This window comes from Heterodontus francisci, chromosome 22, assembly GCF_036365525.1.
Source record: "Heterodontus francisci isolate sHetFra1 chromosome 22, sHetFra1.hap1, whole genome shotgun sequence".
Taxonomy (NCBI): Eukaryota; Metazoa; Chordata; class Chondrichthyes; order Heterodontiformes; family Heterodontidae; genus Heterodontus; species Heterodontus francisci.
This window is the reverse complement of record NC_090392.1, coordinates 39,272,778-39,291,179: the sequence shown is the minus strand read 5'-3', so window position 1 is coordinate 39,291,179 and position 18,402 is coordinate 39,272,778. Positions and strand designations below refer to the sequence as shown.

The 18,402-nt window shown below is 45.4% G+C and overlaps 6 non-coding genes across 6 annotated transcripts; all 6 read left to right on the top strand.

Annotated features, from left to right (window-relative positions):
- Positions 1–449: 449 nt before the first annotated feature.
- trnan-guu (transfer RNA asparagine (anticodon GUU)) lies at positions 450–523 on the top strand. Its single transcript has one exon. It is a non-coding gene; the product is annotated as a tRNA-Asn (tRNA).
- Positions 524–4,860: 4,337 nt separating this feature from the next.
- trnan-guu (transfer RNA asparagine (anticodon GUU)) lies at positions 4,861–4,934 on the top strand. The gene has a single exon. It is a non-coding gene; the product is annotated as a tRNA-Asn (tRNA).
- A 2,133-nt stretch (positions 4,935–7,067) lies between these two features.
- Positions 7,068–7,141, top strand: trnan-guu (transfer RNA asparagine (anticodon GUU)). Its single transcript has one exon. It is a non-coding gene; the product is annotated as a tRNA-Asn (tRNA).
- Positions 7,142–11,498: 4,357 nt separating this feature from the next.
- Positions 11,499–11,572, top strand: trnan-guu (transfer RNA asparagine (anticodon GUU)). The gene has a single exon. It is a non-coding gene; the product is annotated as a tRNA-Asn (tRNA).
- Positions 11,573–15,852: 4,280 nt separating this feature from the next.
- trnan-guu (transfer RNA asparagine (anticodon GUU)) lies at positions 15,853–15,926 on the top strand. Its single transcript has one exon. It is a non-coding gene; the product is annotated as a tRNA-Asn (tRNA).
- A 2,093-nt stretch (positions 15,927–18,019) lies between these two features.
- Positions 18,020–18,093, top strand: trnan-guu (transfer RNA asparagine (anticodon GUU)). The gene has a single exon. It is a non-coding gene; the product is annotated as a tRNA-Asn (tRNA).
- Positions 18,094–18,402: the final 309 nt, after the last annotated feature.

The window sequence follows — 18,402 nt, the reverse complement described above, 5'->3', positions numbered from 1 at the left end:
TTTCTGGTGGGTAGCCTTTCTTCACAACTGGATAAAGGTTAGAGATTGAACAGGTATAAAGCGAGTGCAGAGGCAGAGGGAAAGGCGAAGGGGCAAGGTGTGGGACAGGGTGGAACTGTGGCCTGGAGAGTTTGTCTGTCAGGGGAAAGATTTCCGCAGCAGAACAGTGTGACATTGTTAAATGAGCTCTGTTTTGTGCTTCGTACAACTGTTGAATTGCCACAACCGTTTTGACATTGTCCCCTTGTGAAATGGTTCTCCGACTGACGGAAAAAGTGCTGGGGAGAAATTTTGATTTGTACCACCAGATGGCAGAGATAAACAGATACCATCCCGCAGTGTCGATCTGGAAAAGCTGATGACTGGCAGGATTCTCCAGCTCACACGACCTGAGACTCGAATTCATTGAAACACTGGTTTGCAGTGTCTTGGGCGGTTTTGCTGTGGTCGTCTCTATGGCGCAATTGGCTAGCGCGTTCGGCTGTTAACCGAAAGGTTGGTGGTTCAAACCCACCCAGGGACGTCGGCTATTATTGAGCGTTTTACTTCGCGCCCCTGGACGTGCTTGTTCTCCTCTCTGTGTTTGCATTGGTGTCTTCTTTTCCTGATTTTTTAACAACGCTGCTCTGATCCATTACCTGACTGTTTCCATGCATTCATGATAAGCAATTTTCAATGAAATGAGCAAAAACCATGCACAGACGTCGTACCCATATATTAAGGACGGTCGGGCTTCGAAAAAAGCAATGCAAATTCATTCAATGGCTGCACAATCTGGGACTGTTCCACCACTGGGATTAGGGAAAACAAGTTGAATGCGGTGGACCATTTTAATGATATTTTACCTGCATCAAATAAGTTCACTTTTATTGATGTACACTAAAAGTCCCTGGCTGACATTGTTCCAGTCCACTGCTGACAGCTGATCAAAGCAGGTGTGGAATTGCTCGTGACAGCTGAGCACCAAGCGCTGAATTTTCTTCAGTTTTCAAATCCAATTCCACACATCGTGACTCAGAATCACTGCTGTGAGAGTGGGAATTCGCTGCAAATACTCAACAGGACGGGCAACTTGTGAAAACTCTTTCAATTTTTGTTGTACAGACTTTTCTTAAAACTTCAAACTGGACCAAATGGCAATATAAAGCGTGTGTGTGTGTCTGTGGCTGTGGCTGTGATGGTTCTATCGAAACTGAGAGTCTTGATGTTATGAGGGCGATGCATTGTGAGTGTGTCAGTTGTAAATCTCCTTTTATTTTGATAATATATATCAGGTTCTAAATATATAAATATTGTGCACTTGAGTATTATGGGTGTATCAGTGTGCTCATTCTGAATAAATGTGTGTTTGTGTGTGCGTGTGTTACTTCTCAATGTATTTGTGTGTATCTGTGTTGTGTATACATTTTTCTATGTGTCAAAGCAAAGTAAGAGAGCAATAAATAAGCAGAAAGTACACATAAACTCACACAATGCCACAACACGATTCAGAAACACGCACACAATCTCACACAGTCCGACAAAACGGTTCAGAAACCCGCAGACAAACTCACACAGTCCTGGAACACCGTTCAGAGACACTTTAAACTCACACCGTCCCACAACACGCTGCAAAGCCACACACAAACTCACACGGTCCCACAGCACGGTTCAGAGACATACACAAACTTACACAGTCCCACAACACGGTTCAGACACGCACACACAATCTCACTCAGTCCCGCCGTTCATTTAAAATACCTGTCGAGCACGATAGATCTTAAAACCAGAGACGTTCACCATCCTGACTGCACATATCCATTCCAGTAGCGAAAGGAGGAGCCCTGGCTCCGGCCAGTTCTGATCTAGCACGAGGCTTGTCAATCAAGTCATGCTCCACCCATCCCAGATTGAGTCACCTACCAGGTCGCAGTTTACTGTGTGTCAGAACCTGCCCCTCAGGTGTGGGAGATTCCAAGCTTAGTCTGTCGGTTAAAAGGGCATGGGGGCAGATTGGCCTTTTGCCATGTGGCAGTATCCTCAAAAAAAGCCTCTTTGCCTGGGAAACCGGGTATAACGGTAGCTACCTGGAGACGAACCGTCAACATTGTGAGTGCAAAAGCAAACGAATGGTGGATGCTGGAAATCTGAAATGAAAAGAGAAAATGCAGGAAATGCGCAGCAACTCAGGCAGCACATCTGGAAAGACAAACTGTGTTAGACTTTCTGGTGGGTAGCCTTTCTTCACAACTGGATAAAGGTTAGAGATTGAACAGGTATAAAGCGAGTGCAGAGGCAGAGGGAAAGGCGAAGGGGCAAGGTCTGGGATAGGGTGGAACTGTGGCCTGGAGAGTTTGTCTGTCAGGGGAAAGATTTCCGCAGCAGAACAGTGTGACATTGTTAAATGAGCTCTGTTTTGTGCTTCGTACAATTGTTGAATTGCCGCAACCGTTTTGACATTGTCCCCTTGTGAAATGGTTCTCCGACTGACGGAAAAAGTGCTGGGGAGAAATTTTGATTTGTACCACCAGATGGCAGAGATAAACAGATACCATCCCGCAGCGTCGATCTGGAAAAGCTGATGACTGGCAGGATTCTCCAGCTCACACGACCTGAGACTCGAATTCATTGAAACACTGGTTTGCAGTGTCTTGCGTGATTTTGCTGTGGGCGTCTCTGTGGCGCAATTGGCTAACGCGTTCGGCTGTTAATTGAAAGGTTGGTGGTTCAAGCTCACCCAGGAACGTCGACCCTGATTAAGCGTTTCACTTAGCGCCCCTGGACGTGCTTGTTCTACTCTCTGTGTTTGCATTGGTGTCTTCTTTTCCTGATTATTTAACAACGCTGCTCTGATCCATCACCTGACTGTTTCCATGCATTCATGATAAGCAATTTTGAATGAAATGAGCAAAAACCATGCACAGACGTCGAACCCATGCTAAATATATTAAGGTCGGTCGGGCTTCGAAAAAAGCAATGCAAATTCATTCAATGGCTGCACAATCTGGGACTGTTCCACCGCTGGGATTAGGGAAAACAAGTTGAATGCGGTGGACCATTTTAATGATATTTTACCTGCATCAAATAAGTTCACTTTTATTGATGTACACTAAAAGTCCCTGGCTGACATTGTTCCAGTCCACTGCTAACAGCTGATCAAAGCAGGTGTGGAATTGCTCGTGACAGCTGAGCACCAAGCGCTGAATTTTCTTCAGTTTTCAAATCCAATTCCACACATCGTGACTCAGAATCACTGCTCTGAGAGTGGGAAATCGCTGCAAATACTCAACAGGACGGGCAACTTGTGAAAACTCTTTCAATTTTTGTTGTACAGACTTTTCTTAAAACTTCAAACTGGACCATATGGCAATATAAAGCGTGTGTGTGTGTCTGTGGCTGTGGCTGTGATGGTTCTATCGAAACTGAGAGTCTTGATGTTATGAGGGCGATGCATTGTGAGTGTGTCAGTTGTAAATCTCCTTTTATTTTGATAATATATATCAGGTTCTAAATATATAAATATTGTGCACTTGAGTATTATGGGTGTATCAGTGTGCTCATTCTGAATAAATGTGTGTGTGTGTGTGCGTGTGTTACTTCTCAATGTATTTGTGTGTATCTGTGTTGTGTATACATTTTTCTATGTGTCAAAGCAAAGTAAGAGAGCAATAAATAAGCAGAAAGTACACATAAACTCACACAATGCCACAACACGGTTCAGAAACACGCACACAAACTCACACAGTCCGACAAAACGGTTCAGAAACCCGCAGACAAACTCACACAGTCCTAGAACACCGTTCAGAGACACATTAAACTCACAGCGTCCCACAACACGCTGCAAAGCCACACACAAACTCACACGGTCCCACAGCACGGTTCAGAGACATACACAAACTTACACAGTCCCACAACACGGTTCAGACACGCACACACAATCTCACTCAGTCCCGCCGTTCATTTAAAATACCTGTCGAGCACGATAGATCTTAAAACCAGAGACGTTCACCATCCTGACTGCACATATCCATTCCAGTAGCGAAAGGGGGAGCACTGGCTCCGGCCAGTTCTGATATAGCACGAGGATGGTCAATCAAGTCATGCTCCACCCAGCCCAGATTGAGTCACCTACCAGGTCGCAGTTTACTGTGTGTCAGAACCTGCCCCTCAGGTGTGGGAGATTCCAAGCTTAGTCTGTCGGTTAAAAGGGCATGGGGGCAGATTGGCCTTTTGCCATGTGGCAGTATCCTCAATAAAAGCCTCTTTGCCTGGGAAACCGGGCCTAACGGTAGCTACCTGGAGACGAACCGTCAACATTGTGAGTGCAAAAGCAAACGAATGGTGGATGCTGGAAATCTGAAATGAAAAGAGAAAATGCAGGAAATGCGCAGCAACTCAGGCAGCACATCTGGAAAGACAAACAGTGTTAGACTTTCTGGTGGGTAGCCTTTCTTCACAACTGGATAAAGGTTAGAGATTGAACAGGCATAAAGCGAGTGCAGAGGCAGAGGGAAAGGCGAAGGGGCAGGGTCTGTGATAGGGTGGAACTGTGGCCTGGAGAGTTTGTCTGTCAGGGGAAAGATTTCCGCAGCAGAACAGTGTGACATTGTTAAATGAGCTCTGTTTTGTGCTTCGTACAATTGTTGAATTGCCGCAACCGTTTTGACATTGTCCCCTTGTGAAATGGTTCTCCGACTGACGGAAAAAGTGCTGGGGAGAAATTTTGATTTGTACCACCAGATGGCAGAGATAAACAGATACCATCCCGCAGCGTCGATCTGGAAAAGCTGATGACTGGCAGGATTCTCCAGCTCACACGACCTGAGACTCGAATTCATTGAAACACTGGTTTGCAGTGTCTTGGGTTATTTTGCGGTGGTCGTCTCTGTGGCGCAATTGGCTAGCGCGTTTGGCTGTTAACCGAAAAGTTGGTGGTTCAAGCCCACCCAGGGACGTCGGCCCTTATTGAGCGTTTCACTTAGCGCCCCTGGACGTGCTTGTTCTTCTCTCTGTGTTTGCATTGGTGTCTTCTTTTCCTGATTATTTAACAACGCTGCTCTGATCCATTACCTGACTGTTTCCATGCATTCATGATAAGCAATTTTCAATGAAATGAGCAAAAACCATGCACAGACGTCGAACCCATGCTAAATATATTAAGGTCGGTCGGGCTTCGAAAAAAGCAATGCAAATTCATTCAATGGCTGCACAATCTGGGACTGTTCCACCGCTGGGATTAGGGAAAACAAGTTGAATGCGGTGGACCATTTTAATGATATTTTACCTGCATCAAATAAGTTCACTTTTATTGATGTACACTAAAAGTCCCTGGCTGACATTGTTCCAGTCCACTGCTGACAGCTGATCAAAGCAGGTGTGGAATTGCTCGTGACAGCTGAGCACCAAGCGCTGAATTTTCTTCAGTTTTCAAATCCAATTCCACACATCGTGACTCAGAATCACTGCTCTGAGAGTGGGAAATCGCTGCAAATACTCAACAGGACGGGCAACTTGTGAAAACCCTTTCAATTTTTGTTGTACAGACTTTTCTTAAAACTTCAAACTGGACCATATGGCAATATAAAGCGTGTGTGTGTGTCTGTGGCTGTCATGGTTCTATCGAAACTGTGAGTCTTGATGTTATGAGGGCGATGCATTGTGAGTGTGTCAGTTGTAAATCTCCTTTTATTTTGATAATATATATCAGGTTCTAAATATATAAATATTGTGCACTTGAGTATTATGGGTGTATCAGTGTGCTCATTCTGAATAAATGTGTGTGTGTGTGTGTGTGCGTGTGTTACTTCTCAATGTATTTGTGTGTATCTGTGTTGTGTATACATTTTTCTATGTGTCAAAGCAAAGTAAGAGAGCAATAAATAAGCAGAAAGTACACATAAACTCACACAATGCCACAACACGGTTCAGAAACACGCACACAAACTCACACAGTCCGACAAAACGGTTCAGAAACCCGCAGACAAACTCACACAGTCCTAGAACACCGTTCAGAGACACATTAAACTCACAGCGTCCCACAACACGCTGCAAAGCCACACACAAACTCACACGGTCCCACAGCACGGTTCAGAGACATACACAAACTTACACAGTCCCACAACACGGTTCAGACACGCACACACAATCTCACTCAGTCCCGCCGTTCATTTAAAATACCTGTCGAGCACGATAGATCTTAAAACCAGAGACGTTCACCATCCTGACTGCACATATCCATTCCAGTAGCGAAAGGGGGAGCACTGGCTCCGGCCAGTTCTGATATAGCACGAGGCTTGTCAATCAAGTCATGCTCCACCCAGCCCAGATTGAGTCACCTGCCAGGTCGCAGTTTACTGTGTGTCAGAACCTGCCCCTCAGGTGTGGGAGATTCCAAGCTTAGTCTATCGGTTAAAAGGGCATGGGGGCAGATTGGCCTTTTGCCATGTGGCAGTATCCTCAATAAAAGCCTCTTTGCCTGGGAAACCGGGTCTAACGGTAGCTACCTGGAGACGAACCGTCAACATTGTGAGTGCAAAAGCAAACGAATGGTGGATGCTGGAAATCTGAAATGAAAAGAGAAAATGCAGGAAATGCGCAGCAACTCAGGCAGCATATCTGGAAAGACAAACAGTGTTAGACTTTCTGGTGGGTAGCCTTTCTTCACAACTGGATAAAGGTTAGAGATTGAACAGGCATAAAGCGAGTGCAGAGGCAGAGGGCAAGGCGAAGGGGCAGGGTCTGGGATAGGGTGGAACTGTGGCCTGGAGAGTTTGTCTGTCAGGGGAAAGATTTCCGCAGCAGAACAGTGTGACATTGTTAAATGAACTCTGTTTTGTGCTTCGTACAATTGTTGAATTGCCGCAACAGATTTGACATTGTCCCCTTGTGAAATGGTTCTCCGACTGACGGAAAAAGTGCTGGGGAGAAATTTTGATTTGTACCACCAGATGGCAGAAATAAACAGATACCATCCCGCAGCGTCGATCTGGAAAAGCTGATGACTGGCAGGATTCTCCAGCTCACACGACCTGAGACTCGAATTCATTGAAACACTGGTTTGCAGTGTCTTGCGTGATTTTGCTGTGGTCGTCTCTGTGGCGCAATTGGCTAGCGCGTTCGGCTGTTAATCGAAAGGTTGGTGGTTTAAGCCCACCCAGGGACGTCGCCCTTCTTAAGCGTTTCACTGAGCGCCCCTGGACGTGCGTGTTCTACTCTCTGTGTTTGCATTGGTGTCTTCTTTTCCTGATTATTTAACAACGCTGCTCTGATCCATTACCTGACTGTTTCCATGCATTCATGATAAGCAATTTTCAATGAAATGAGCAAAAACCATGCACAGACGTCGAACCCATGCTAAATATATTAAGGTCGGTCGGGCTTCGAAAAAAGCAATGCAAATTCATTCAATGGCTGCACAATCTGGGACTGTTCCACCGCTGGGATTAGGGAAAACAAGTTGAATGCGGTGGACCATTTTAATGATATTTTACCTGCATCAAATAAGTTCACTTTTATTGATGTACACTAAAAGTCCCTGGCTGACATTGTTCCAGTCCACTGCTAACAGCTGATCAAAGCAGGTGTGGAATTGCTCGTGACAGCTGAGCACCAAGCGCTGAATTTTCTTCAGTTTTCAAATCCAATTCCACACATCGTGACTCAGAATCACTGCTGTGAGAGTGGGAAATCGCTGCAAATACTCAACAGGACGGGCAACTTGTGAAAACTCTTTCAATTTTTGTTGTACAGACTTTTCTTAAAACTTCAAACTGGACCATATGGCAATATAAAGCGTGTGTGTGTGTCTGTGGCTGTGGCTGTCATGGTTCTATCGAAACTGTGAGTCTTGATGTTATGAGGGCGATGCATTGTGAGTGTGTCAGTTGTAAATCTCCTTTTATTTTGATAATATATATCAGGTTCTAAATATATAAATATTGTGCACTTGAGTATTATGGGTGATTCAGTGTGCTCATTCTGAATAAATGTGTATGTGTGTGTGCGTGTGTTACTTCTCAATGTATTTGTGTGTATCTGTGTTGTGTATACATTTTTCTATGTGTCAAAGCAAAGTAAGAGAGCAATAAATAAGCAGAAAGTACACATAAACTCACACAATGCCACAACACGGTTCAGAAACACGCACACAAACTCACACAGTCCGACAAAACGGTTCAGAAACCCGCAGACAAACTCACACAGTCCTAGAACACCGTTCAGAGACACATTAAACTCACAGCGTCCCACAACACGCTGCAAAGCCACACACAAACTCACACGGTCCCACAGCACGGTTCAGAGACATATACAAACTTACACAGTCCCACAACACGGTTCAGACACGCACACACAATCTCACTCAGTCCCGCCGTTCATTTAAAATACCTGTCGAGCACGATAGATCTTAAAACCAGAGACGTTCACCATCCTGACTGCACATATCCATTCCAGTAGCGAAATCGGGAGCACTGGCTCCGGCCAGTTCTGATACAGCACGAGGCTTGTCAATCAAGTCATGCTCCACCCAGCCCAGATTGAGTCACCTGCCAGGTCGCAGTTTACTGTGTGTCAGAACCTGCCCCTCAGCTGTGGGAGATTCCAAGCTTAGTCTGTCGGTTCAAAGGGCATGGGGGCAGATTGGCCTTTTGCCATGTGGCAGTATCCTCAATAAAAGCCTCTTTGCCTGGGAAACTGGGTCTAACGGTAGCTACCTGGAGACGAACCGTCAACATTGTGAGTGCAAAAGCAAACGAATGGTGGATGCTGGAAATCTGAAATGAAAAGAGAAAATGCAGGAAATGCGCAGCAACTCAGGCAGCACATCTGGAAAGACAAACAGTGTTAGACTTTCTGGTGGGTAGCCTTTCTTCACAACTGGATAAAGGTTAGAGATTGAACAGGGATAAAGCGAGTGCAGAGGCAGAGGGAAAGGCGAAGGGGCAAGGTCTGGGAGAGGGTGGAACTGTGGCCTGGAGAGTTTGTCTGTCAGGGGAAAGATTTCCGCAGCAGAACAGTGTGTCATTGTTAAATGAGCTCTGTTTTGTGCTTCGTACAATTGTTGAATTGCCGCAACCGTTTTGACATTGTCCCCTTGTGAAATGGTTCTCCGACTGACGGAAAAAGTGCTGGGGAGAAATTTTGATTTGTACCACCAGATGGCAGAGATAAACAGATACCATCCCGCAGCGTCGATCTGGAAAAGCTGATGACTGGCAGGATTCTCCACTTCACACGACCTGAGACTCGAATTCATTGAAACACTGGTTTGCAGTGTCTTGCGTGAATTTGCTGTGGTCGTCTCTGTGGCGCAATTGGCTAGCGCGTTCGATTGTTAACCGAAAGGTTGGTGATTCACGCCCACCCAGGGACTTCGGCCCTGATTGAGCTTTTCACTTAGCGCCCCTGGACGTGCTTGTTCTACTCTCTGTGTTTGCATTGGTGTCTTCTTTTCCTGATTATTTAACAACGCTGCTCTGATCCATTACCTGACTGTTTCCATGCATTCATGATAAGCAATTTTCAATGAAATGAGCAAAAACCATGCACAGACGTCGAAACCATGCACAGACGGCGAACCCATGCTAAATATATTAAGGTTGGTCGGGCTTCGAAAAAAGCAATGCAAATTCATTCAATGGCTGCACAATCTGGGACTGTTCCACCGCTGGGATCAGGGAAAACAAGTTGAATGCGGTGGACCATTTTAATGATATTTTACCTGCATCAAATAAGTTCACTTTTATTGATGTACACTAAAAGTCCCTGGCTGACATTGTTCCAGTCCACTGCTGACAGCTGATCAAAGCAGGTGTGGAATTGCTCGTGACAGCTGAGCACCAAGCGCTGAATTTTCTTCAGTTTTCAAATCCAATTCCATACATCGTGACTCAGAATCACTGCTGTGAGAGTGGGAAATCGCTGCAAATACTCAACAGGACGGGCAACTTGTGAAAACTCTTTCAATTTTTGTTGTACAGACTTTTCTTAAAACTTCAAACTGGACCATATGGCAATATAAAGCGTGTGTGTGTGTCTGTGGCTGTGGCTGTCATGGTTCTATCGAAACTGAGAGTCTTGATGTTATGAGGGCGATGCATTGTGAGTGTGTCAGTTGTAAATCTCCTTTCATTTTGATAATATATATCAGGTTCTAAATATATAAATATTGTGCACTTGAGTATTATGGGTGTATCAGTGTGCTCATTCTGAATAAATGTGTGTGTGTGCGTGTGTTACTTCTCAATGTATTTGTGTGTATCTGTGTTTTGTATACATTTTTCTATGTGTCAAAGCAAAGTAAGAGAGCAATAAATAAGCAGAAAGTACACATAAACTCACACAATGCCACAACACGGTTCAGAAACATGCACACAAACTCACACAGTCCGACAAAACGGTTCAGAAACCGCAGACAAACTCACACAGTCCTAGAACACCGTTCAGAGACACATTAAACTCACAGCGTCCCACAACACGCTGCAAAGCCACACACAAACTCACACGGTCCCACAGCACGGTTCAGAGACATATACAAACTTACACAGTCCCACAACACGGTTCAGACACGCACACACAATCTCACTCAGTCCCGCCGTTCATTTAAAATACCTGTCGAGCACGATAGATCTTAAAACCAGAGACGTTCACCATCCTGACTGCACATATCCATTCCAGTAGCGAAATCGGGAGCACTGGCTCCGGCCAGTTCTGATACAGCACGAGGCTTGTCAATCAAGTCATGCTCCACCCAGCCCAGATTGAGTCACCTGCCAGGTCGCAGTTTACTGTGTGTCAGAACCTGCCCCTCAGCTGTGGGAGATTCCAAGCTTAGTCTGTCGGTTAAAAGGGCATGGGGGCAGATTGGCCTTTTGCCATGTGGCAGTATCCTCAATAAAAGCCTCTTTGCCTGGGAAACCGGGTCTAACGGTAGCTACCTGGAGACGAACCGTCAACATTGTGAGTGCAAAAGCAAACGAATGGTGGATGCTGGAAATCTGAAATGAAAAGAGAAAATGCAAGAAATGCGCAGCAACTCAGGCAGCACATCTGGAAAGACAAACAGTGTTAGACTTTCTGGTGGGTAGCCTTTCTTCACAACTGGATAAAGGTTAGAGATTGAACAGGGATAAAGCGAGTGCAGAGGCAGAGGGAAAGGCGAAGGGGCAAGGTCTGGGAGAGGGTGGAACTGTGGCCTGGAGAGTTTGTCTGTCAGGGGAAAGATTTCCGCAGCAGAACAGTGTGTCATTGTTAAATGAGCTCTGTTTTGTGCTTCGTACAATTGTTGAATTGCCGCAACCGTTTTGACATTGTCCCCTTGTGAAATGGTTCTCCGACTGACGGAAAAAGAGCTGGGGAGAAATTTTGATTTGTACCACCAGATGGCAGAGATAAACAGATACCATCCCGCAGCGTCGATCTGGAAAAGCTGATGACGGGCAGGATTCTCCACTTCACACGACCTGAGACTCGAATTCATTGAAACACTGGTTTGCAGTGTCTTGCGTGAATTCGCTGTGGTCGTCTCTGTGGCGCAATTGGCTAGCGCGTTCGATTGTTAACCGAAAGGTTGGTGATTCAAGCCCACCCAGGGACTTCGGCCCTGATTGAGCGTTTCACTTAGCGCCCCTGGACGTGCTTGTTCTACTCTCTGTGTTTGCATTGGTGTCTTCTTTTCCTGATTATTTAACAACGCTGCTCAGATCCATTACCTGACTGTTTCCATGCATTCATGATAAGCAATTTTCAATGAAATGAGCAAAAACCATGCACAGACGTCGAAACCATGCACAGACGGCGAACCCATGCTAAATATATTAAGGTTGGTCGGGCTTTGAAAAAAGCAATGCAAATTCATTCAATGGCTGCACAATCTGGGACTGTTCCACCGCTGGGATTAGGGAAAACAAGTTGAATGCGGTGGACCATTTTAATGATATTTTACCTGCATCAAATAAGTTCACTTTTATTGATGTACACTAAAAGTCCCTGGCTGACATTGTTCCAGTCCACTGCTGACAGCTGATCAAAGCAGGTGTGGAATTGCTCGTGACAGCTGAGCACCAAGCGCTGAATTTTCTTCAGTTTTCAAATCCAATTCCACACATCGTGACTCAGAATCACTGCTGTGAGAGTGGGAAATCGCTGCAAATACTCAACAGGACGGGCAACTTGTGAAAACTCTTTCAATTTTTGTTGTACAGACTTTTCTTAAAACTTCAAACTGGACCATATGGCAATATAAAGCGTGTGTGTGTGTCTGTGGCTGTGGCTGTGATGGTTCTATCGAAACTGAGAGTCTTGATGTTATGAGGGCGATGCATTGTGAGTGTGTCAGTTGTAAATCTCCTTTCATTTTGATAATATATATCAGGTTCTAAATATATAAATATTGTGCACTTGAGTATTATGGGTGTATCAGTGTGCTCATTCTGAATAAATGTGTGTGTGTGCGTGTGTTACTTCTCAATGTATTTGTGTGTATCTGTGTTTTGTATACATTTTTCTATGTGTCAAAGCAAAGTAAGAGAGCAATAAATAAGCAGAAAGTACACATAAACTCACACAATGCCACAACACGGTTCAGAAACATGCACACAAACTCACACAGTCCGACAAAACGGTTCAGAAACCCTCAGACAAACTCACACAGTCCTAGAACACGGTTCAGAGACATACACAAACTTACACAGTCCCACAACACGGTTCAGACACGCACACACAATCTCACTCAGTCCCGCCGTTCATTTAAAATACCTGTCGAGCACGATAGATCTTAAAACCAGAGACGTTCACCATCCTGACTGCACATATCCATTCCAGTAGCGAAAGGGGGAGCACTGGCTCCGGCCAGTTCTGATATAGCACGAGGCTTGTCAATCAAGTCATGCTCCACCCAGCCCAGATAGAGTCACATACCAGGTCGCAGTTTACTGTGTGTCAGAACCTGCCCCTCAGGTGTGGGAGATTCCAAGCTTAGTCTGTCGGTTAAAAGGGCATGGGGGCAGATTGGCCTTTTGCCATGTGGCAGTATCCTCAATAAAAGCCTCTTTGCCTGGGAAACCGGGTCTAACGGTAGCTACCTGGAGACGAACCGTCAACATTGTGAGTGCAAAAGCAAACGAATGGTGGATGCTGGAAATCTGAAATGAAAAGAGAAAATGCAGGAAATGCGCAGCAACTCAGGCAGCACATCTGGAAAGACAAACAGTGTTAGACTTTCTGGTGGGTAGCCTTTCTTCACAACTGGATAAAGGTTAGAGATTGAACAGGTATAAAGCGAGTGCAGAGGCAGAGGGAAAGGCGAAGGGGCAAGGTCTGGGATAGGGTTGAACTGTGGCCTGGAGAGTTTGTCTGTCAGGGGAAAGATTTCCGCAGCAGAACAGTGTGACATTGTTAAATGAGCTCTGTTTTGTGCTTCGTACAATTGTTGAATTGCCGCAACCGTTTTGACATTGTCCCCTTGTGAAATGGTTCTCCGACTGACGGAAAAAGTGCTGGGGAGAAATTTTGATTTGTACCACCAGATGGCAGAGATAAACAGATACCATCCCGCAGCGTCGATCTGGAAAAGCTGATGACTGGCAGGATTCTCCAGCTCACACGACCTGAGACTCGAATTCATTGAAACACTGGTTTGCAGTGTCTTGCACGATTTTGTCGTGGTCGTCTCTGTGGCGCAATTGGCTAGTGCGTTCGGCTGTTAATTGAAAGGTTGGTGGTTTGAGCCCACCCAGGAACGTCGGCCCTTGTGGAGCGTTTCACTTAGCGTCCCTGAACGTGCTTGTTCTACTCTCTGTGTTTGCATTGGTGTCTTCTTCTCCTGATTATTTAACAACGCTTCTCTGATCCATGACCTGACTGTTTCCATGCATTCATGATAAGCAATTTTCAATGAAATGAGCAAAAACCATGCACAGACGTCGAACCCATGCTAAATATATTAAGGTCGGTCGGGCTTCGAAAAAAGCAATGCAAATTCATTCAATGGCTGCACAATCTGGGACTGTTCCACCGCTGGGATTAGGGAAAACAAGTTGAATGCGGTGGACCATTTTAATGATATTTTACCTGCATCAAATAAGTTCACTTTTATTGATGTACACTAAAAGTCCCTGGCTGACATTGTTCCAGTCCACTGCTAACAGCTGATCAAAGCAGGTGTGGAATTGCTCGTGACAGCTGAGCACCAAGTGCTGAATTTTCATCAGTTTTCAAATCCAATTCCACACATCGTGAATCAGAATCACTGCTGTGAGAGTGGGAAATCGCTGCAAATGCTCAACAGGAGGGGCAACTTGTGAAAACTCTTTCCATTTTTGTTGTACAGACTTTTATTAAAACTTCAAACTGGACCATATGGCAATATAAAGCGTGTATGTGTGTCTGTGGCTGTGGCTGTCATGGTTCTATCGAAACTGTGAGTCTTGATGTTATGAGGGCGATGCATTGTGAGTGTGTCAGTTGTAAATCTCCTTTTATTTTGATAATATATATCAGGTTCTAAATATATAAATATTGTGCACTTGAGTATTATGGGTGTATCAGTGTGCTCATTCTGAATAAATGTGTGTGTGTGTGCGCGTGTGTGACTTCTCAATGTATTTGTGTGTATCTGTGTTGTGTATACATTTTTCGATGTGTCAAAGCAAAGTCAGAGAGCAATAAATAAGCAGAAAGTACACATAAACTCACACAATGCCACAACACGGTTCAGAAACACGCACACAAACTCACACAGTCCGACAAAACGGTTCAGAAACCCGCAGACAAACTCACACAGTCCTCGAACAGCGTTCAGAGACACATTAAACTCACACCGTCCCACAACACGCTGCAAAGCCACTCACAAACTCACACGGTCCCACAGCACGGTTCAGAGACATACACAAACTTACACAGTCCCACAAAACGGTTCAGACACGCACACACAATCTCACTCAGTCCCGCCGTTCATTTAAATTACCTGTCGAGCACGATAGATCTTAAAACCAGAGACGTTCACCATCCTGACTGCACATATCCATTCCAGGAGCGAAAGGGGGAGCACTGGCTCCGGCCAGTTCTGATATAGCACGAGGCTTGTCAATCAAGTCATGCTCCACCCAGCCAAGATTGAGTCACCTACCAGGTCGCAGTTTACTGTGTGTCAGAACCTGCCCCTCAGGTGTGGGAGATTCCAAGCTTAGTCTGTCGGTTAAAAGGGCATGGGGGCAGATTGGCCTTTTGCCATGTGGCAGTATCCTCAATAAAAGCCTCTTTGCCTGGGAAACCGGGTCTAACGGTAGCTACCTGGAGACGAACCGTCAACATTGTGAGTGCAAAAGCAAACGAACGGTGGATGCTGGACATCTGAAATGAAAAGAGAAAATGCAGGAAATGCGCAGCAACTCAGGCAGCACATCTGGAAAGACAAACAGTGTTAGACTTTCTGGTGGGTAGCCTTTCTTCACAACTGGATAAAGGTTAGAGATTGAACAGGTATAAAGCGAGTGCAGAGGCAGAGGGAAAGGCGAAGGGGCAAGGTGTGGGATAGGGTGGAACTGTGTCCTGGAGAGTTTGTCTGTCAGGGGAAAGATTTCCGCAGCAGAACAGTGTGACATTGTTAAATGAGCTCTGTTTTGTGCTTCGTACAATTGTTGAATTGTCGCAACCGTTTTGACATTGTCCCCTTGTGAAATGGTTCTCCAACTGACGGAAAAAGTGCTGGGGAGAAATTTTGATTTGTACCACCAGATGGCAGAGATAAACAGATACCATCCCGCAGCGTCGATCTGGAAAAGCTGATGACTGGCAGGATTCTCCAGCTCACACGACCTGAGACTCGAATTCATTGTAACACTGGTTTGTAGTGTCTTGCGTGATTTCGCTGTGGTCGTCTCTGTGACGCAATTGGCTAGCGCGTTCGGCTGTTAACCGAAAGTTTGGTGGTTTAAGCCCACCCAGGGACGTCGGCCCTGATTGAGCGTTTCATTTAGCGCCCCTGGACGTGCTTGTTCTACTCTCTGTGTTAGCATTGGTGTCTTCTTTTCCTGATTATTTAACAACGCTGCTCTGATCCATTACCTGACTGTTTCCATGCATTCATGATAAGCAATTTTCAATGAAATGAGCAAAAACCATGCACAGACGTCGAACCCATGCTAAATATATTAAGGTCGGTCGGGCTTCGAAAAAAGCAATGCAAAGTCATTCAATGGCTGCACAATCTGGGACTGTTCCACCGCTGGGATTAGGGAAAACAAGTTGAATGCGGTGGACCATTTTAATGATATTTTACCTGCATCAAATAAGTTCACTTTTATTGATGTACACTAAACGTCCCTGGCTGACATTGTTCCAGTCCACTGCTAACAGCTGATCAAAGCAGGTGTGGAATTGCTCGTGACAGCTGAGCACCAAGCGCTGAATTTTCTTCAGTTTTCAAATCCAATTCCACACATCGTGACTCAGAATCACTGCTGTGAGAGTGGGAAATCGCTGCAAATACTCAACAGGACGGGCAACTAGTGAAAACTCTTTCAATTTTTGTTGTACAGACTTTTCTTAAAACTTCAAACTGGTCCATATGGCAATATAAAGCGTGTGTGTGTGTCTGTGGCTGTGGCTGTCATGGTTCTATCGAAACTGTGAGTCTTGATGTTATGAGGGCGATGCATTGTGAGTGTGTCAGTTGTAAATCTCCTTTTATTTTGATAATATATATCAGGTTCTAAATATATAAATATTGTGCACTTGAGTATTATGGGTGTATCAGTGTGCTCATTCTGAATAAATGTGTGTGTGTGTGTGCGTGTGTTACTTCTCAATGTATTTGTGTGTATCTGTGTTGTGTATACATTTTTCTATGTGTCGAAGCAAAGTAAGAGAGCAATAAATAAGCAGAAAGTACACATAAACTCACACAATGCCACAACACGGTTCAGAAACCCGCAGACAAACTCACACAGTCCTAGAACACCGTTCAGAGACACATTAAACTCACAGCGTCCCACAACACGCTGCAAAGCCACACACAAACTCACACGGTCCCACAGCACGGTTCAGAGACATACACAAACTTACACAGTCCCACAACATGGTTCAGACACGCACACAAAATCTCACTCAGTCCCGCCGTTCATTTAAGATACCTGTCGAGCACCATAGTTCTTAAAACCAGAGACGTTCACCATCCTGACTGCACATATCCATTCCAGTAGCGAAAGGGGGAGCACTGGCTCCGGCCAGTTCTGATATAGCACGAGGCTTGTCAATCAAGTCATGCTCCACCCAGCCCAGATTGAGTCACCTACCAGGTCGCAGTTTACTGTGTGTCAGAACCTGCCCCTCAGGTGTGGAAGATTCCAAGCTTAGTCTGTCGGTTAAAAGGGCATGGGGGCAGATTGGCCTTTTGCCATGTGGCAGTATCCTCAATAAAAGCCTCTTTGCCTGGGAAACCGGATCTAACGGTAGCTACCTGGAGACGAACCGTCAACATTGTGAGTGCAAAAGCAAACGAACGGTGGATGCTGGAAATCTGAAATGAAAAGAGAAAATGCAGGAAATGCGCAGCAACTCAGGCAGCACATCTGGAAAGACAAACAGTGTTAGACTTTCTGGTGGGTAGCCTTTCTTCACAACTGAATAAAGGTTAGAGATTGAACAGGTATAAAGCGAGTGCAGAGGCAGAGGGAAAGGCGAAGGGGCAAGGTCTGGGATCGGGTGGAACTGTGGCCTGGAGAGTTTGTCTGTCAGGGGAAAGATTTCCGCAGCAGAACAGTGTGACATTGTTAAGTGAGCTCTGTTTTGTGCTTCGTACAATTGTTGAATTGCCGCAACCGTTTTGACATTGTCCCCTTGTGAAATGGTTCTCCGACTGACGGAAAAAGTGCTGGGGAGAAATTTTGATTTGTACCACCAGATGGCAGAGATAAACAGATACCATCCCGCAGCGTCGATCTGGAAAAGCTGATGACTGGCAGGATTCTCCAGCTCACACGACCTGAGACTCGAATTCATTGAAACACTGGTTTGCAGTGTCTTGCGTGAATTTTCTGTGGTCGTCTCTGTGGCGCAATTGGCTAGCGCGTTCGGCTGTTAACCGAAAGGTTGGTGGTTTAAGCCCACCCAGGGACGTCGGCCCTGATTGAGCGTTTCATTTTGCGCCCCTGGACGTGCTTGTTCTACTCTCTGTGTTTGCATTGGTGTCTTCTTTTCCGGATTATTTAACAACGCTGCTCTGATCCATTACCTGACTGTTTCCATGCATTCATGATTAGCAATTTTCAATGAAATGAGCAAAAACCATGCACAGACGTCGAACCCATGCTAAATATATTAAGGTCGGTCGGGCTTCGAAAAAAGCAATGCAAATTCATTCAATGGCTGCACAATCTGGGACTGTTCCACCGCTGGGATTAGGGAAAACAAGTTGAATGCGGTGGA